Here is a 15,899-nt window from a genome sequence, read left to right on the forward strand (position 1 = left end):
AGACAAAGAAAACTTTTTTTTTTAATTAGGATTGAGATTCCAAAATCTGGCTTACATTTAAGAACCCTTCTCCAAATTAGGAATTGTTGCTTTATTTTTGTTTTTCCAAGCCATTCATTCTCCATTTTTCATTACATCATTATAAGGTCTCAACAGCACAACTTTACAGGGGATTTAAGGACCTTTCACTTCACAAAACTGAAAATCCCAAACTTTTATTGTTGATTCACTACATTTGTTACTATGAATAACAGGCTCCTAGGACTAGAACCAATCTGACTTCCCTAATATTAAGAAAGGTTGGTAAAGGGAAAGAAGAAGGAAAGGAATAAAATCTAGGACTAAAATCTCATTTTAGAATCAACCCACTAGGTGTATTCTTTTAAAATTTTTGCTCTTGATAGATGGACTCTGGGAATTGGGGAAGAAGGAAATGAGCCAGAGTGGAAATACAGAGTTGAAAGAATGAAAGGAATCAGGAAGTGTAGGAGAAGCTCTCAGAATCCTGGGTTAGGATTCTGAGGAAGGTGACTGCCATTGAGGATTTGAGTTTAGACTCTAGAAAAGAAAACATCTACAAAACTCAGCTCTTTCCTCCCATTGACCTTCGCCCTGTTTCTATGATTAATCAGTCAATTCCTGATATCCATCTTTGGTCCTATACTCTGATACATGTGGAGAAGTCTCAAGCAGGAATGATCAGTGCCAGTGACCTGAACAGCTCAGTTGCCTTGATAGACATTAGTTTCACCTAGGTGACTAGGTCATGCCTAGCCCTGATCCTGACTCCTCAGCAATCTGTGATTTTCCTTAGAGACTATAATCAATGTAGGCTTAGCCTAGGAAAGTCAGATTAGACAGGGATAATTGAGACAGTGAGGGAGTTAGTATAGCTTCAGCCTTGCTGAGGGCCAAAGAGACTGTAGAGTCAGAAGGTGGGGGAAAAGATAGTATTTATTAAGAGTAGGGAATCCTCAGCCCACATACCTTACCTTACCCTAATCAACAACTTACAATAAACTTTTTTACTATTTAAGTGGAGTCAAAGTGGTTATCTACTGGTCTAGAACAGAGAGTAGCCATCTTGCTCTCTGAGCCTGAGAAGATCATTGCCCTAGACTGGGTTAAGTAAAATCCCAGTCACCCATCTTATTTACCTTTTAACACTCTGCTCCTTTTTGTTTGGGAGGGGGCTACAGGAGTGCACAAATTTCCTCCTGCTCCCCAGGAACAGAGTTTTATATTTCAGTTAAACCTTGTTTTTCTGAAACCAGTTGGAACTTGCTCATGGCATTGATACTAATGGCATGACTTACTAGCATTATCCCCAACAGGGAAAATTTGGAATTATACAATTCAATTTAGGAAATAAATGTCTATATAAGAGAATGGTCAATATAAGGGGAAAATAAATCAAGAAATATTTGGTTTAGTGCAAGAATTTTGTAGGACTTGAAAATATGTAATACTAAACCTTTTTTTCTTAACATTAATCTTTTGGATATAGGTTTTGCTAAAAATAAATGTAAAATGTATGGAAAACATCATGACAAAGTAGATAGATGTCATTTTACAACTTAGAAATATCATTGTATCTCCTCAACAAAAGATGACATTTATATATTTCTATGGATGTCATTCAATGGGCAACCCTTAATGAATATGAAATTTGAAAAAAGGATTCAGAATAGAAAAACCCTCATGAAAAATGGCATAGTGGTTTCACCCAATAGTTGGTCTTTGAACATTATAACTTAGAAATCCATAAAAGAAAGTGAATGAATTCAAATGTAATTGTCTACAAAAGTATGTACAATAGCTATAAAGTATAAAGAAAAAATTAAAATATATATTACACAGTATTATTCAGTAAGTATATTAGAGAATTGCTGAACAAAGTACTTACTTATATGTTAGTATGATTTTTTGGGTGATATAGTGGACAGGGTATTGAATTTTTAGGAAGAAAATAACAGAATTCAGATTTTTCCTCATATACTAACTATCGGACCTCACTTAACCTCTCAGCATAAGTTTCTACATCTAAAATAGAGGAAATAATAGCACCTACCTCACAAAGCTACAAAAATAGATAAGTTACATAATCTGTGTTAAGTATTTTGCAATCTCTGAAGTGCTAAATACATGTTGTTATGATTATTATTATTAGTCACATGATATACCTCTTGCATTTGTCTCTTCCTCTGTTTATGAAATTTCCAACTGAAAAGAATAATACAGCAACAGTTATAATAGATAACAAAAATCCAAAAACCATAGGTTTACTTTTTGTCATGAAATTAGATTTAAAATTCAAGATTTCGTGGTTTTTCTTACAGGGGTATTAATCTGTTTTCTTCAGCCTTTAAAACATAAGATTTCTTTCACATAAACTTGTGGGAGAGGTTTCTTTTTTTAATTCTAATCCAAATGTAAATCAAAAATTAGGATCCTTTTTAACTAAATGATCTTGCTTTTATGACATGGAAATTATATAAAAGACAATATAAAGATTTATATAACATTATTTGACAATGCAAAAATGATCATTACTCTATGATTCAGTCAAGATACTTAGATGGGATTTTTAAGTCAAAGAAGGTTGTACATAAAGTGATTTGCAAACCTTAGAGTGCTATATAAGTGATTCCTATTATGATTTTTGTCAATATCTTTACTAAGAAGGGGCATAATAGAAATAGGTATGGATAGCAGAGACACTCTTAAATTAAAAGTTGAAAAGTTCTTGAAAGTATGTATCATATAGTTATGTTACACTTTATCTAATAAAATATTTTAAATAATCATTTTAATACCACTTTCTAGATAGGAAAATGCCAATTTCTATATGCAATAAGTTCATATTTTTAAGCATTTTAACTATTTGTGTAAATATACTGGTGCCAACCATAAGTAATATTGTTCAATAAGGAAGCCTCATCTTTCTGAGTCTCTTTCTATATATATTGGTGCCTCCTCTTTCCTACCAACTACAAAATATCCAGTGTTTTCATTTCCTCCTTATTTTCCCCTATAAAAGCATATAAGAATGATATTCAGATATCAACGAACAATTTCTTAATGGAATATAACAACATCATGCATTACCTCTACTATGCATTTTCCACAATGCTTCAATGTTGGTGTCTGTTATTGGAGATTATTGCCTAAAGATTTTGCATAGTAATTACTAATTTTTCCTTCCAGTGACAGTTTCCTTATAAAGGAAGCAGGATGTATAACAGGATGCGGGGTGAACTGAAAGTGTCCTTCCCTGGCATTGCAGCATCATGTTCTGGGATGACCTGGAAAGCTTTTCACTGGAACAATCTACACATCACAATGTGTATTCATATAATCTCCTCTTATATGATTTTTGCCAATGTCTTTCTATAAGATCTCACAGATGAAATATCTAATATGCTGTAGGCCTTCCTTTGACCCTTTAAACATTATATGAATAAGAATATTTCTGGGGACTATGTGTTTAAAATAAAATCTCTGATTCTAGGTTAAAAAGGCTTTTTTTTTCACATTAAAGGAATCCCAGATAACAGGGAATGAATAGGGTACATATTTGGAAAGATAGAGAAGCTTTTCTGACAGTCTTGGCCCTGGCACACAGATTGTGGATGGAAAAGGCTCTGATTTCTGTATACTCAATATAAAAATGGTGGGTCATCAAATTTGGATTCAGTCTATAACCTTCTTCTCACCCCTGACCACTTCAAAGTACTCAGAGTTTTACTGATACAATAGCAGGTCTGTGATCAAGGTAATAACTACAATTGTAATACTATGCAAATGAATTCCTAACTGCCTGTCAGATGATGAGAAGAAAAATGATTACAATTTTATTCTACTTGTTCTAGTGTAAACATTGGTAAACTAATTACAAGATACACCTCCACTGAATTTCCATGAATGGAAAAAGAAGCTCTGATTACTGGTTTTGTCTTTATTTCTATTTGATGAATCACATTTAATTAGAGCATAATTAAGGAACACCTTTAGTATTAAAGAAAAATAAGGCATGTAATAAGATATAATTTCTGAGAACATCACAAATCCTACTGCTTGTAAATAAAGAGATCACATGATAATTCTGTGAATTTATTAGAATACTCTGGTTCAGACATGCAAAAAAAAAACAAAACACTGCTCAGAATATGGAATTTTACTTAAATTGTCAGTCTGGAAATGACATCTTCAAAAAATTGTATTTACAGGCATCAATTTCACTTGAGAACTTTTATAATAGGAAAAAAAATTTGTCCCTGTACAGTCATATACAGCTCTAAGAAACTGAGGGGATTAGGACAGCAAGTACTTAATTGAATGAATTATACTGACTCCATCTTGTGACTCAATTCTGGAGAAAGCTTAATTTCCATTCAATTATAATATAACCCAAATTCTGCCCAGTGATAAAACATTTATTCAGTTGTGGGATTTAGGAGAAAATTTTATTGCATAATTTGAACCTAGTCATAAACAGCTGGGAAACTGGACCATCTCTAGATGCTTTTTAGCAATACTTAATCAAGATTCTAGGTCTGTGTTGGCGAACCTACGAAATGTGTGCCAGAGCATGCCAGAGGGGGTTGCTCCCTGCCCCCTCTCCACACAAGCCTGAGAACATTTCTCACATGACCTGCCCCTCTGCCTAATAGCCCAATAGGAGTACTTTCTCCCTCCCCTGTCTGGAGTAAGGCAGGGTAGGCTGGGGCTCACATGCAATGTGAGTGTTGCAGTTTGGGCACTTTGTCTCTAAAAGGTTCACCATCACTATACTAGGTTATGTTGACCAGAAACAAAGTCAGATTCTAAGATTAATGTCAGCAATTTTCTCATAATTATATATCTCAAGCAACCCATATGTCTTATCTGAAAACTGGTTACATATTTATCAATCAGTTATTGTTTCCATGTTCCTTCATAGATACTTGGTAGGAGAAGGACAACTCTTTTTCTGAATAAAGGGACTTGCATCTGTTTGCTCTCCTTTTCCACCTTGGAAAGTACATAATCTTTCCTCCAATTAGGAACAGATTACCTAATGTTGTATCAATTCACTTTAATATATTGGCTATATTTTTATTAATTATTTTTAATGTATTTAATCTGTCTTCTCCCCATCCAAAGCTGAGTATGAGGTCTAGTCCCAATTTGTTGAGCAATTGGCTTGCATTACTTAATGAATACATATATACATACATATATATATATGTATATATATATATGCTCAGAAGATTGAACCTTTGTTTCCACAGTTATTTCATTTTCTATCCATCACAAATCCTCATGATCCCACAAACTATAGTATGCCAGTTCCTTCTATCTTCCATTGTCTCTCAAAAACCGTCCAAGTTCATGTTCATTGTTTCCATGACACTATCTTGTCTTCTGCTATTTTCTTTTCCTTTTGCCTCTAATATATCCCAGCATGTTTCTTTCCCAATGAGGTCTGTCTTCTCATTATGGGGCCAAAATATTTTAGCTTCAGCTCAAGTATTTGACCTTCCAGTGAGAAATCTGAATTAATTTCTTTAATTATTGACTGATTTTATGTCCTTGTTGTCCAAGAGACTCTCAAAAGTCTTCTTCACCACCACAATTTGAAACATTGATTCTGCAGTGCTCAGCTTTTCATATGATCCAACTCTAATAGCCATATATTGCAATATAAAAATCCATTTATTTTTCCTCAAAATACCAGGAAGTGATGGGACTAGTTGCCAAGATCTTTGTTTTTTGGTTTTTTTTAATGTTAAGCTTCAATTCAGCTGTTAACACTCTCTTCTTTCACCTTCATCAAGAGGCTTCTTACATTTCTTCTCTTTATCCCATTAGAGTAGTATCTGTTTGAATATCTGAGATTGTCAATATTTCTCTTGGAAACCTTTGATTCATCCAGTCTGGCATTTTGCATGATGCAGTCTACCTATACATTAAATAAATAAGGTAACAATATACAGCCTTGTCACACTTTTCCAATCTTAAACCAATAAGATGTTCCATATTCAATTCCGTTACTTCTTAGCTTGTATACAGGTTCCTCAAGAGATGATTTAGTATTCCCATCTTTTTAAGGACTTGACACATTTTGTTACTTTGTTTTTTAAATAACAAAACTATCTGTTGAGGTCTTAAATTTTTTTTTTAAATTCCGAGATGGTTTGGAGTTCAGATATTGTTGAAGATTCAAATGTTAACAATGTAAGAAAATCAAATAGGTAAACATTTCTAGAGAAGTAACAAGTAAAATCTTAAAGTGGAAAACCATGAATGAGATCAGCTCTTGGTATGGCGGTGATTTTAGCCAAAGTCAAGAAAATAGACTGGAAAGCATGAGTGAATAAAAGGAATAATGGTTACATTAAAGGGAAAGAATGGAGTTAGTGTTAAAAAGAATAGGAAAAATAAAATAATAGCTTACATTGATATATCTGTAAAGTTGGCAAGGGATTTTACATAAAGTATCTTAAATTATTTTCACAACCACATGAGATAGGCATTTCTCTATTTTAAAGATGACAAAAATAAGGCTCAAAGAAATGGAATCACTTGTTCAGGTTCAAATGGTTAGCAAGTATCTAAATGGGGGTTTGAACCCAGTTCTTCCTAATTCCAAATCTGGCACTCTACTTACTATGCCACTCTATCTCTTTCTAGAAGGATAGCATGTAATGTTTAAATTGCTTACTTTCAATGTTCTAGGGATCTTTAAATGGTGCAATTGTAATGAATAATGAAGTGTGGAGAAGGATGGCATTGGAGTTAAATAAGTTTAGAAAGTGTTAGATCATGAGAAGGGCTCTCAACATGAATATTGAAGTTCTTGAGGTTTAAAAAAATGAGGTTGAGAGGAAAACCATGATAGTACTATCATAATTTTAAAAGTTAGGTAATAGAAAGGTCATTGAGGGTTTAAAGTAAAAGAATAGTTTGGAAGCAACAGTAAGTAGTCAAAAATAGCTCCCCTTTTCCTCCTAGAATGATGAGACAGTAAAATGGGAATGAGTGTCTATTAAAAGAAAATAGAAGATATGTGATATACATAAGGAAGAGTTATTTCTCCATGATGTGAGGAGATAGGTTAGAAAGTTGGAGGATAACAGAAACTTTATTGAAAATAGAAGAATATCAAATGAAACATTGGAATGATCTTGACAAAAGTGAGATTTGAGCATAACAGCAGAAGAATCAGGATGATTATAATAGAAGCAAAGGTTGCACAGGATGTGATTTGATCTTGCTAATGGTACCTAAAGTAATGAGATCAAATAAATAGGACTGAGGAATCACACAATGTGAGAATGATTAACATAGAATTCTTATCAGATTTTTAACTGACAAAGACAATCAAACTAAAAGCTTAAGATGTTATTATTTGTTCTTTGCCTTTAGAAAGTTTCTGTGTAGATGGGCTTGATATCATTCATTAAAGGAACAGAGACTCTAGGCTTTCAGGTTTAGGTCTCCTTGCTGTGAATAAGGGAGCAGTAAAGTGTTACCAACTGGGAATAGAAACTTCATAAATAGGGCCTTTTACGATGTGTTAGGGAGCCAAAGGAAGGTTTTAAATAAAGTGACATGTTCATTCTTGTCTAATAAGAAGAGTAATTTGACTATTTTTTAAATATAGTGAGGAGGAGAGAGTCTAGAGTCAGGAAGACTATTTATGGTATTTCAAGGGACAGGTAATAAAATCCCAAATTAAGACAGAGGCAATGAGGAGAAATAAAACAGATTTTGTAGAGTTTGAAAAAAACAGTTCTTAGAAACTGATTAGATTTGAGGAGTAAAAGAAATAGAGAAACAAAAGTTGAACACAAAACCTTAAGCCTTTATGTCTAGGAAAATGAGACAAAACATGGGAAAAGAAATGTTGGGGAGAAGCAGTTTGGGGGTAAAAATAATAAACTCATCTTTGAACATATTTATTTGGAAGCATTATTAGGTCATATAGAGAAGTCAAACCATAATTGTAATTTCAGACTGAATCTCAGAGGAACAATTGAGACTGAAGAAAGAGACAGGAGCAATCTGCATAGACAATACTGTATTGAAGCCACTGTACTAGTTGGAATCATCAGAGGAAAGAATGGTAAGAGTATAGAGAAGAAGATAAAATAGCCTTGAGAATCACATTCACTGAAAGTTTTGATTTCTTTATCTGAGAATTGCCTATTCATGTCCCTTGCCCATTTATCAATTGGGGAATGACTTGATTTTTTTATACAATTGATTTAGGTCTTGTATATTTGAGTAATTAGACCTCTGTCAGAGTTTTTTGTTATAAAGATTTTTTCCCAATTTGTTGTCTCCCTTCTGATTTTTGTTGCATTGTTTTTGTTTGTACAAAAACTTTTTAATTTAACATGATCAAAATTATGTATTTTACATTTTGTAATTTCTCTAACTCTTGCTTGGTTTTAAAATTTTCCCTTTCCCATAGATCTGACAGGTATACTATTCTATGTTCACCTAATTTTCTTATAGTTTCCCTCCCCATTCTGAATTTATCTTGGTGTAGGGTTGAGATGTTTATCTAAGCCTAATCTCTCCCATATTGTTTTCCAAATTTCCCAATAGTTTTTGTAAAATAGTGGATTTTTGTCCCAAAAGTTGGGCTCTTTGGGTTTATCATACACTGTCTTGCTGATGTCACTTACCCCAAGTCTATTCCACTGATCCTCCCTTCTGTCTCTTAGCCAGTACCATATTGCTTTGATGATCGCTGCTTTATAGTATAGTTTAATATCTGGTAGTGCTAGGCCCCCTTCCTTCATGTTTTATTTTCATTATTTCCCTTGATATTCTTGATCTTTTGTTCTTCCAAATGAAATTTGTTATAGTTTTTTCTAATTCAGTAAAAAAGTTTTTTTGCAGTTTGATATTTATGGCACTAAATAGGTAAATTAATTTGGATAGAATGGTCATTTGTATTATGTTAGCTCATCCTACCCATGAGCAATCAATGTTTTTTCCAATTGTTTAGATCTAGTTTTAATTGTTTGGAAAGTGTTTTGTAGTTGTGTTCATATAATGCCTGTGTTCGTTTTGGTAGATAGATTCTAAAATTATCAATAAGCACATGAGAAAGTGTTCTAAATCTCTAATAATTAGAGAAATGCAAATCAAAACAACTCTGAGGTACCACCTCACACCTAGCAGATTGGCTAAAATGAGAGAAGGGCAGAGTAATGAATGTTGATGGGGATGTGGTAAAATTGGGACATTAATGCATTGCTGGTGGAGTTGTGAACTGATCCAACCATTCTGGATGGCAATTTAGAACTATGCTCAAAGAGCTCTAAAAGACTGCCTGCCCTTCGATACAGCCATAGCATTGCTGGGTTTGTACTCCAAAGAGATCATAAATAGACTTGTACGAAAATATTTATAGCTGCATTTTTTGTGGGCAAAAAACTGGAAAAAGAAGGGATGCCCTTCAATTGGGGAATGGCTAAACAAATTGTGGTATATGTTGGTGATGGAATACTATTGTGCTCAAAGGAATAATAAACTGGAGAAATTCCATGTGAAATGGAATGGCCTCCAGGAATTGATGCAGAGTGAAAGGAGCAAAGCCAGAAGAACATTATACACAGAGACTGATACACTGTGGTAAAATCGAATGTAATGGACTTCTGTACTGGCAGCAATGCAATGACCCAGGACAATTCTGAGGGATTTATGGTAAAGAACGCTACCCACATTCAGAGGGAAAACTGCAGGAGTGGAAACACAGAAGAAAAACAACCCCTTGAACACATGGGTTGATGCGGGCATGGTTGGAGATGTAGACACTAAACAACCACACCAATGCAACTATCAATAATATGTAAATAAGTCTTGATTGATCACACATATTAAAACCAGTGGAAATACACATTAGATAAGGGAGTGGAAGGGGGTGAAGGGGAAAGTAAAGACAAGAATCATGTAACCATGGAAATTTTTTCTAAAAAAATAAAATATTAAAAAAAATAAAGTGAATAAGGAAGAGAATCCCATTCACTTGGGGACCAAAAGGACAAAAAAAGCACCCATCAAAAAGAAAAAGAAACATGAAAGAGCCAAAGAATAACAAGAGCATCTATAAACTAAAGTGTGATTTGGGAAGAGTGAAAGTGTTTAGAATAGATTAGATTGGATTATTAGATTAGATGATTAGGTTAGAAAAAGTTTCAAAAAGTCAACATGGGTAACCAACTTGTTTTTATCTTAAATCTTTTCCTTGAACAATCCTTCTCTTTGCAAGGATGTCACAAGATTAAATATCCCAAACTACTGGTCTATGATAAAGTGTCTGCATTTAAAGAAGAATGCTATATTTAATATTTATATTGATCTTACCTAGGCCAAAGACCCTTATGTAATGGATATTCATCTCTTAGCTTAGTAGAAGAAAGCAGAAGTATCTACTGGTTTTAGGTCTCGTATAAAAATGTTTGTACCAACATTGTTTTACATTATAAGATCTATGGGACCGGATCATCTGTGAGTTTCTTTCTATTCATCACCTATAATAGACAAGTGACTAAGTGTTTGCTTTCCTTGTTACTGCTTCTGCTAAAAATTTTAAGGCAAGTTTTATAACATCTAGGCCTAATTATTTTTACTGCTCAAGGAGACACAAGTATGGTTTACTTGTAGGAGCCAGCAAATCTTCTTCCTTGTTCTTCCTGGAAATTGCTAATTTTCCTGGCAAAAACTCTCTAATTATTGTAATTTTTTAGGAAAATACTTACAAATGACATATGTAAGAAAGTATAATAACAAGATGTACCCTATCTGAAATCCCTTATTTCTACGCTTTTATTTTTTGTAAGCCTATATTATGTGCTATTTGGACTGGTCTTTTTCCTATTCATCATAGGATTCAAAATTCTAGAATTATCAAATCCGAATTACAATTTAGTATTCCATTTTACATTATAGGCTTAACAGATAGAATTCTGTACTCATATGGGGAAAACCAGGAGAGTTAACTTGAACATTATATGTGAGTTCAGAAGGATGAGTAGGAGACAGGAATGGACAATAGGTGGGGACTTAACAAGTTAGGGAAACTAGTTTTAGCTGTCAAGGGAAAAGACTGTTGACAGAAGTGACAGTTAGGCATAACTGTCACCCTGCCCCACCTAGAAAAGGGGTCTGTGAAAACCAGCAAGCAAATGACAAGAGAATTTGTAACAAATTTAATTAAGGAAACTATGGTCTAAAGGATGGGAATAGGGACAAACTACAGGGTCAGGGGAGGGACTTATCTACACTGAACTGAGAACTAAAGCAAGACAGGTCCCAAAGAATAGCAAGACTGAAGTGGGCATCCTCACAGTAAACTCCAGCGATGTTGCAGCTCTTCCAGGACCACTATCCGTACTCCTTCAGGTGGGTTGATCTGGGAGCTAACCCAGCCCAAGTTAATCTGCAACTCAGGTTGGGATTAATAGTCTTTACCAAAAATCTCCCACAAGTAGATGACAGTCTTCCTTCTGGATATCAAGAAATCTGGGTGCAAACTCCACTTCCTCTGAGGTCTCCTAGGATCAGTTACAACTTGTCCCAACCACCATGGAGTCAGTCTCAAACAGAGAGGCCGCACTTCCTGCTTCCCCATTCCATTTAGAATTCTCCAGCCCTGCTTGCTAGGTTTCCTAAATAATAATTTAGTAAACTTCCTCACAACAGTACCTGTATTCAGAAAGATGTGAGTTCAAATTTTGTCACTAATATTGACTAGTTGTGCAACCATGGACAAGCTTTCTTAATCTCTTCTTTCCTTTAACCTCTGTATCTCAGATTCTCCAAATGTGAAAATAAGGCAATAATGACTGCTATATCACAGGACTGGAATTGGATTCAAATAAGTTTAATAAAGCATGTAGTAAATACTATGTAAATGTCAGTTAATATTATTAATGGAGGAAATTTACATATATTAGATGTTGACCTGCCACGAATAGATAGGATTGCTACATAGATGTGAAATCTCATTGCCAATGTCAAGGGGAAGACTCTATAATAGTTCATAAAAAGTATGCTCTGTGATCACAGTTTGGTTACTTGACATATTTTTACCTTGTATGCCAACCCTTCCATTTAACTCTAGAAAAATGTTTTTCACATAAAATATTGAATTTCCTACCTTTTTTATTTTTGCAGAAAGCTTTTTTAAACACAAGCAAAGGCAAATATAATCAAAACATTGGGCCAGATGTTCTTAACCTAAGGTCCATGGACCCTCAAGGGATCTGTAGGTAGATTTCAAGATTCTTTGAACTTGACAGGGGAAAATATATCTTCATTTTTACTGATCTTTGATTTTCCTTGCAATTCCAAATGTTTTATACATTTTAAAAATACCATTCTAAGAAGGGAGCACATAGCTTTTACAAGAGTGTCATTGCAGTCTTCTAATAACAATGAAAGTACGTCATTTACCAAGAGATCTATTTTCTCCCTTCCTCCTCATCTCACATCATTCAGATGTTTTCTGTCATTAACTACTCCTTCATCCTTGTCTCTTATGAGGAGACAGTCCTTCTCCTTGTCAAAGTAAACTCCTCTACATGCATATGTCATCCCATTACACCTTGTTTTCTCCAGGAGCCTGAATAATTTGAGATAGAACAGGAAATCTTTTGTACTCTCACTCATCTTTAATTTCCTCATCTTCAGGTTGCTTCTCTGCTATCTAATAAGACTTCTATATCTCTCTCATTTTTAAAAAATACCTCATTTTACAGATTAGCTAACATGAACAAAAAGGAAAATGATATGGGAAAATTGGGACATTAACACACTGTTGGTGGAAGTGTGAACTGATACAACCATACTGGAGAGCAATATAGAACCATCATCAAAGGGCCATAAAATTATGCATACCCTTTGAACCAACAACATCATAACTAGGTCTGTATCCCAAAGACAGCAGCTATAAGGAGAAAGGTCTTACCTGTATCAAAATATTTTTAGCAGTACTTTTTGTAGTGGCAAAGAATTGGAAAGTACAGGAATGTACATCAACTGGGAAATGGCTGAACAAGTTGTAGTATATGGTTGTAAGGGAATACCATTGTACTATAAGAAACCACAAACAGAATTAGTTCAGAAAAGCCTGGGAAGACTTATAAGAACTGATACAAAGTGGAGTGGGCAGAACCAGGAGAACAATATATACAGTAATAGAAATATTATGCAATGATCAACTGTAAAGGACTAAAACATTATTATCAATGAAATTTTCCAAGACAACTACAAGGCATTCATGATGAAAAAAGCTATTCACAGCCAAAGAATGGACTATTGGAGTTGGAGTGAGTTCAAAGCATGACATCTTCCACTTTATTTCCTTCATGATCTTTTTTTATTATATATGTTATATGTGTCTTCTTTCATGACAAGAGCAATATGGAAATATGTATGGCATGAAAGCACATACATCAGACTATTTACCACTTTGGGGAGGGGAAAGGAGGTTGAGGAGAAAATTTGAATTCTAAAATATAAGAAAATGATTGTCAAAATTTATTTCTACATGTCACTAAATAAACTAAGTAATTTTAATGTCTCATTTCAACCATCAACACTATCATCAAATATTTCTCCTCCCTTTTTAGCTAAACTCTTTGAGAAGACCATCTACAAAATATACCTCCACATCCTTTCTTATTATTATCTTCTTAACTTTAAGTAGTCTGGCTTCCAACTTCATCATTCTACTGAAATGACTCTTTCCAAATTTATCAGTGCTTCTTAGTCACAAAATCTTTTCTCAAATCTCATCATTCTTGACCCTTCTGAAGCCTTTAAACTATTTATCTTTATACTCTCATCTCTTGTGACATTGCTTTATCCTGATTCTCCTCTTATCTATATGACCACTCAGTCTTCTTCATTTAATATTAATCCAGGTCATATATGCTAATATAGTACCCTCAGAGCAATGTTCTGAATCCTCTCCTCCCTCTATCTTGTTTCTCTTGGTGATGTTGTCAAAGCCTATGGATTCAATTATCTATGCTGATGATTCTCAGATATACTTATCCAACCCTAATCTCTCTTGTAACCTCCAGTCTTTCATCTCCAATTCCCTATTAGATATCTCAAACTGGGTGTCCCATAGATGCCTTAAATCCAATAGGACCAAAACTTAATTATCTTTTCTCCTAATATTTCCATCATTCTACCTTCCCTATTACTATCCAGTATAACACCATCTTCCCAGGGATTCAGGCTTGAGAACTAGTTCTTATCCTCAAATCTTCAATCTCTCTCATTTCCATATCTAATCCATGGCTAGAACCAATCGTATTTAACTTCTTAATATCCCATATACACACTCAAACACACACACACACACACACACACAGTTTCTCTTTGTTATAACTATGGTCTGGTCTCTCATCACTCTATGCCTAGGCCATTGTAATGACCTGGAAGTTGATTACCCTGCTTCAATTTTCTCCTCACTTCAGTATATCATCCACGCAACTGCTAATCTTCCAAAGTGCAGGTCTGACTATATCATACTATACACATACATGGGCATGCACGCATCTGCAAATTCCAATAGCTCCACTTAAATTCAAGACCAAATATAAAATTCTAATTGACATTTGCAACCATTGAAATTAACCTCTACATATTCTTAGGTTCAGTGATAATGTCCTTTTTGTTCTCACAAGATTTTCCATCTCCCTAGACAGTGAATTTTCACCAAATATGCCCATTATTGGAATTTTCTACCTCATCATCTTTTCCTCCTGGCTTCCATGGCATCCTTCAAGACCTAAATAAATCTCACCTTGTATGATAAGCCTTTCTTGTTCTTTTTAAAATTATTAACTTCTCTGTTAATTATCTCTAATTTATGCCATATATACTTTGGTTATACATGGTTTAAGTGTCTCCCCCATTAGACTATGAGTATTTTGAGAGCAAAGATTTATCATTTGCCTTTCTTTATATTTCTAGCACTTACCACAATGTCTAACACACAGCAAATGCTTAAGATATGATTGCTGACTGCATAAAGTATTTTTTTGCTATCATAACTAAAAAGTTACATCATGGCAGTATAAATGTCCTTTGTAATTCACTTTAATCCTTTAGAGTTCAGTTTCTCTAGTAGTTATACCAAATACTATTACTATCATTATTACCACTGTAACTATTAATGCCACTACCACCACCATCACAACTACTATAAAGTATACTAAACTTTCTTCCAACATTAATAATATTTGAGTTGAAGATGTTGAGTGCAGACTAGAATAGAATTGAGCCCTATTTTCTTTAAATCATTTATAACACTCTAAACGGTCACCCTAGAACAAATATCAATAATTTGGAAATAGGTCTTGATCAATGACTCATGTAAAACCCAGTGGAATTGTGCAATGGCTATGGGAGGGGGTGGGTAGAAGGGAGGGAAAGAACATGAATCATGTAATCATGGAAATTTTTTCTTAATTAATCAATAAAAAATAAATTTTTTAACATTTATTAATATTCATTTTTAACATGGTTACATGATTCATGCTCCTCCTTTCCCCTTCAACCCCCCCCAAACCCCCCCGACCCATGGCCAGTGCGCATTTCCACTAGTTTTGTCATGTGTCCTTGATCAAGACCAATTTCCAAATTGTTGGTAGTTGCATTGGTGTGGTGGTTTCGAGTCCACACCCCCAATCATGTCCACCCCGACCCATGCGTTCAAGCAGTTGTTTTTCTTATATGTTTCCTCTCCTGCAGTCCTTCCTCTGAATGTGGGTAGCGTCTTTACCATAAATCCCTCAGAATTGTCCTGGGTCATTGCATTGCTGCTGGTACAGAGGTCCATTACATTCGATTTTACCACAGTATATCAGTCTCTGTGTACA

This window comes from Gracilinanus agilis, chromosome 1 (genome assembly GCF_016433145.1).
Source record: "Gracilinanus agilis isolate LMUSP501 chromosome 1, AgileGrace, whole genome shotgun sequence".
NCBI classification, from domain to species: Eukaryota; Metazoa; Chordata; class Mammalia; order Didelphimorphia; family Didelphidae; genus Gracilinanus; species Gracilinanus agilis.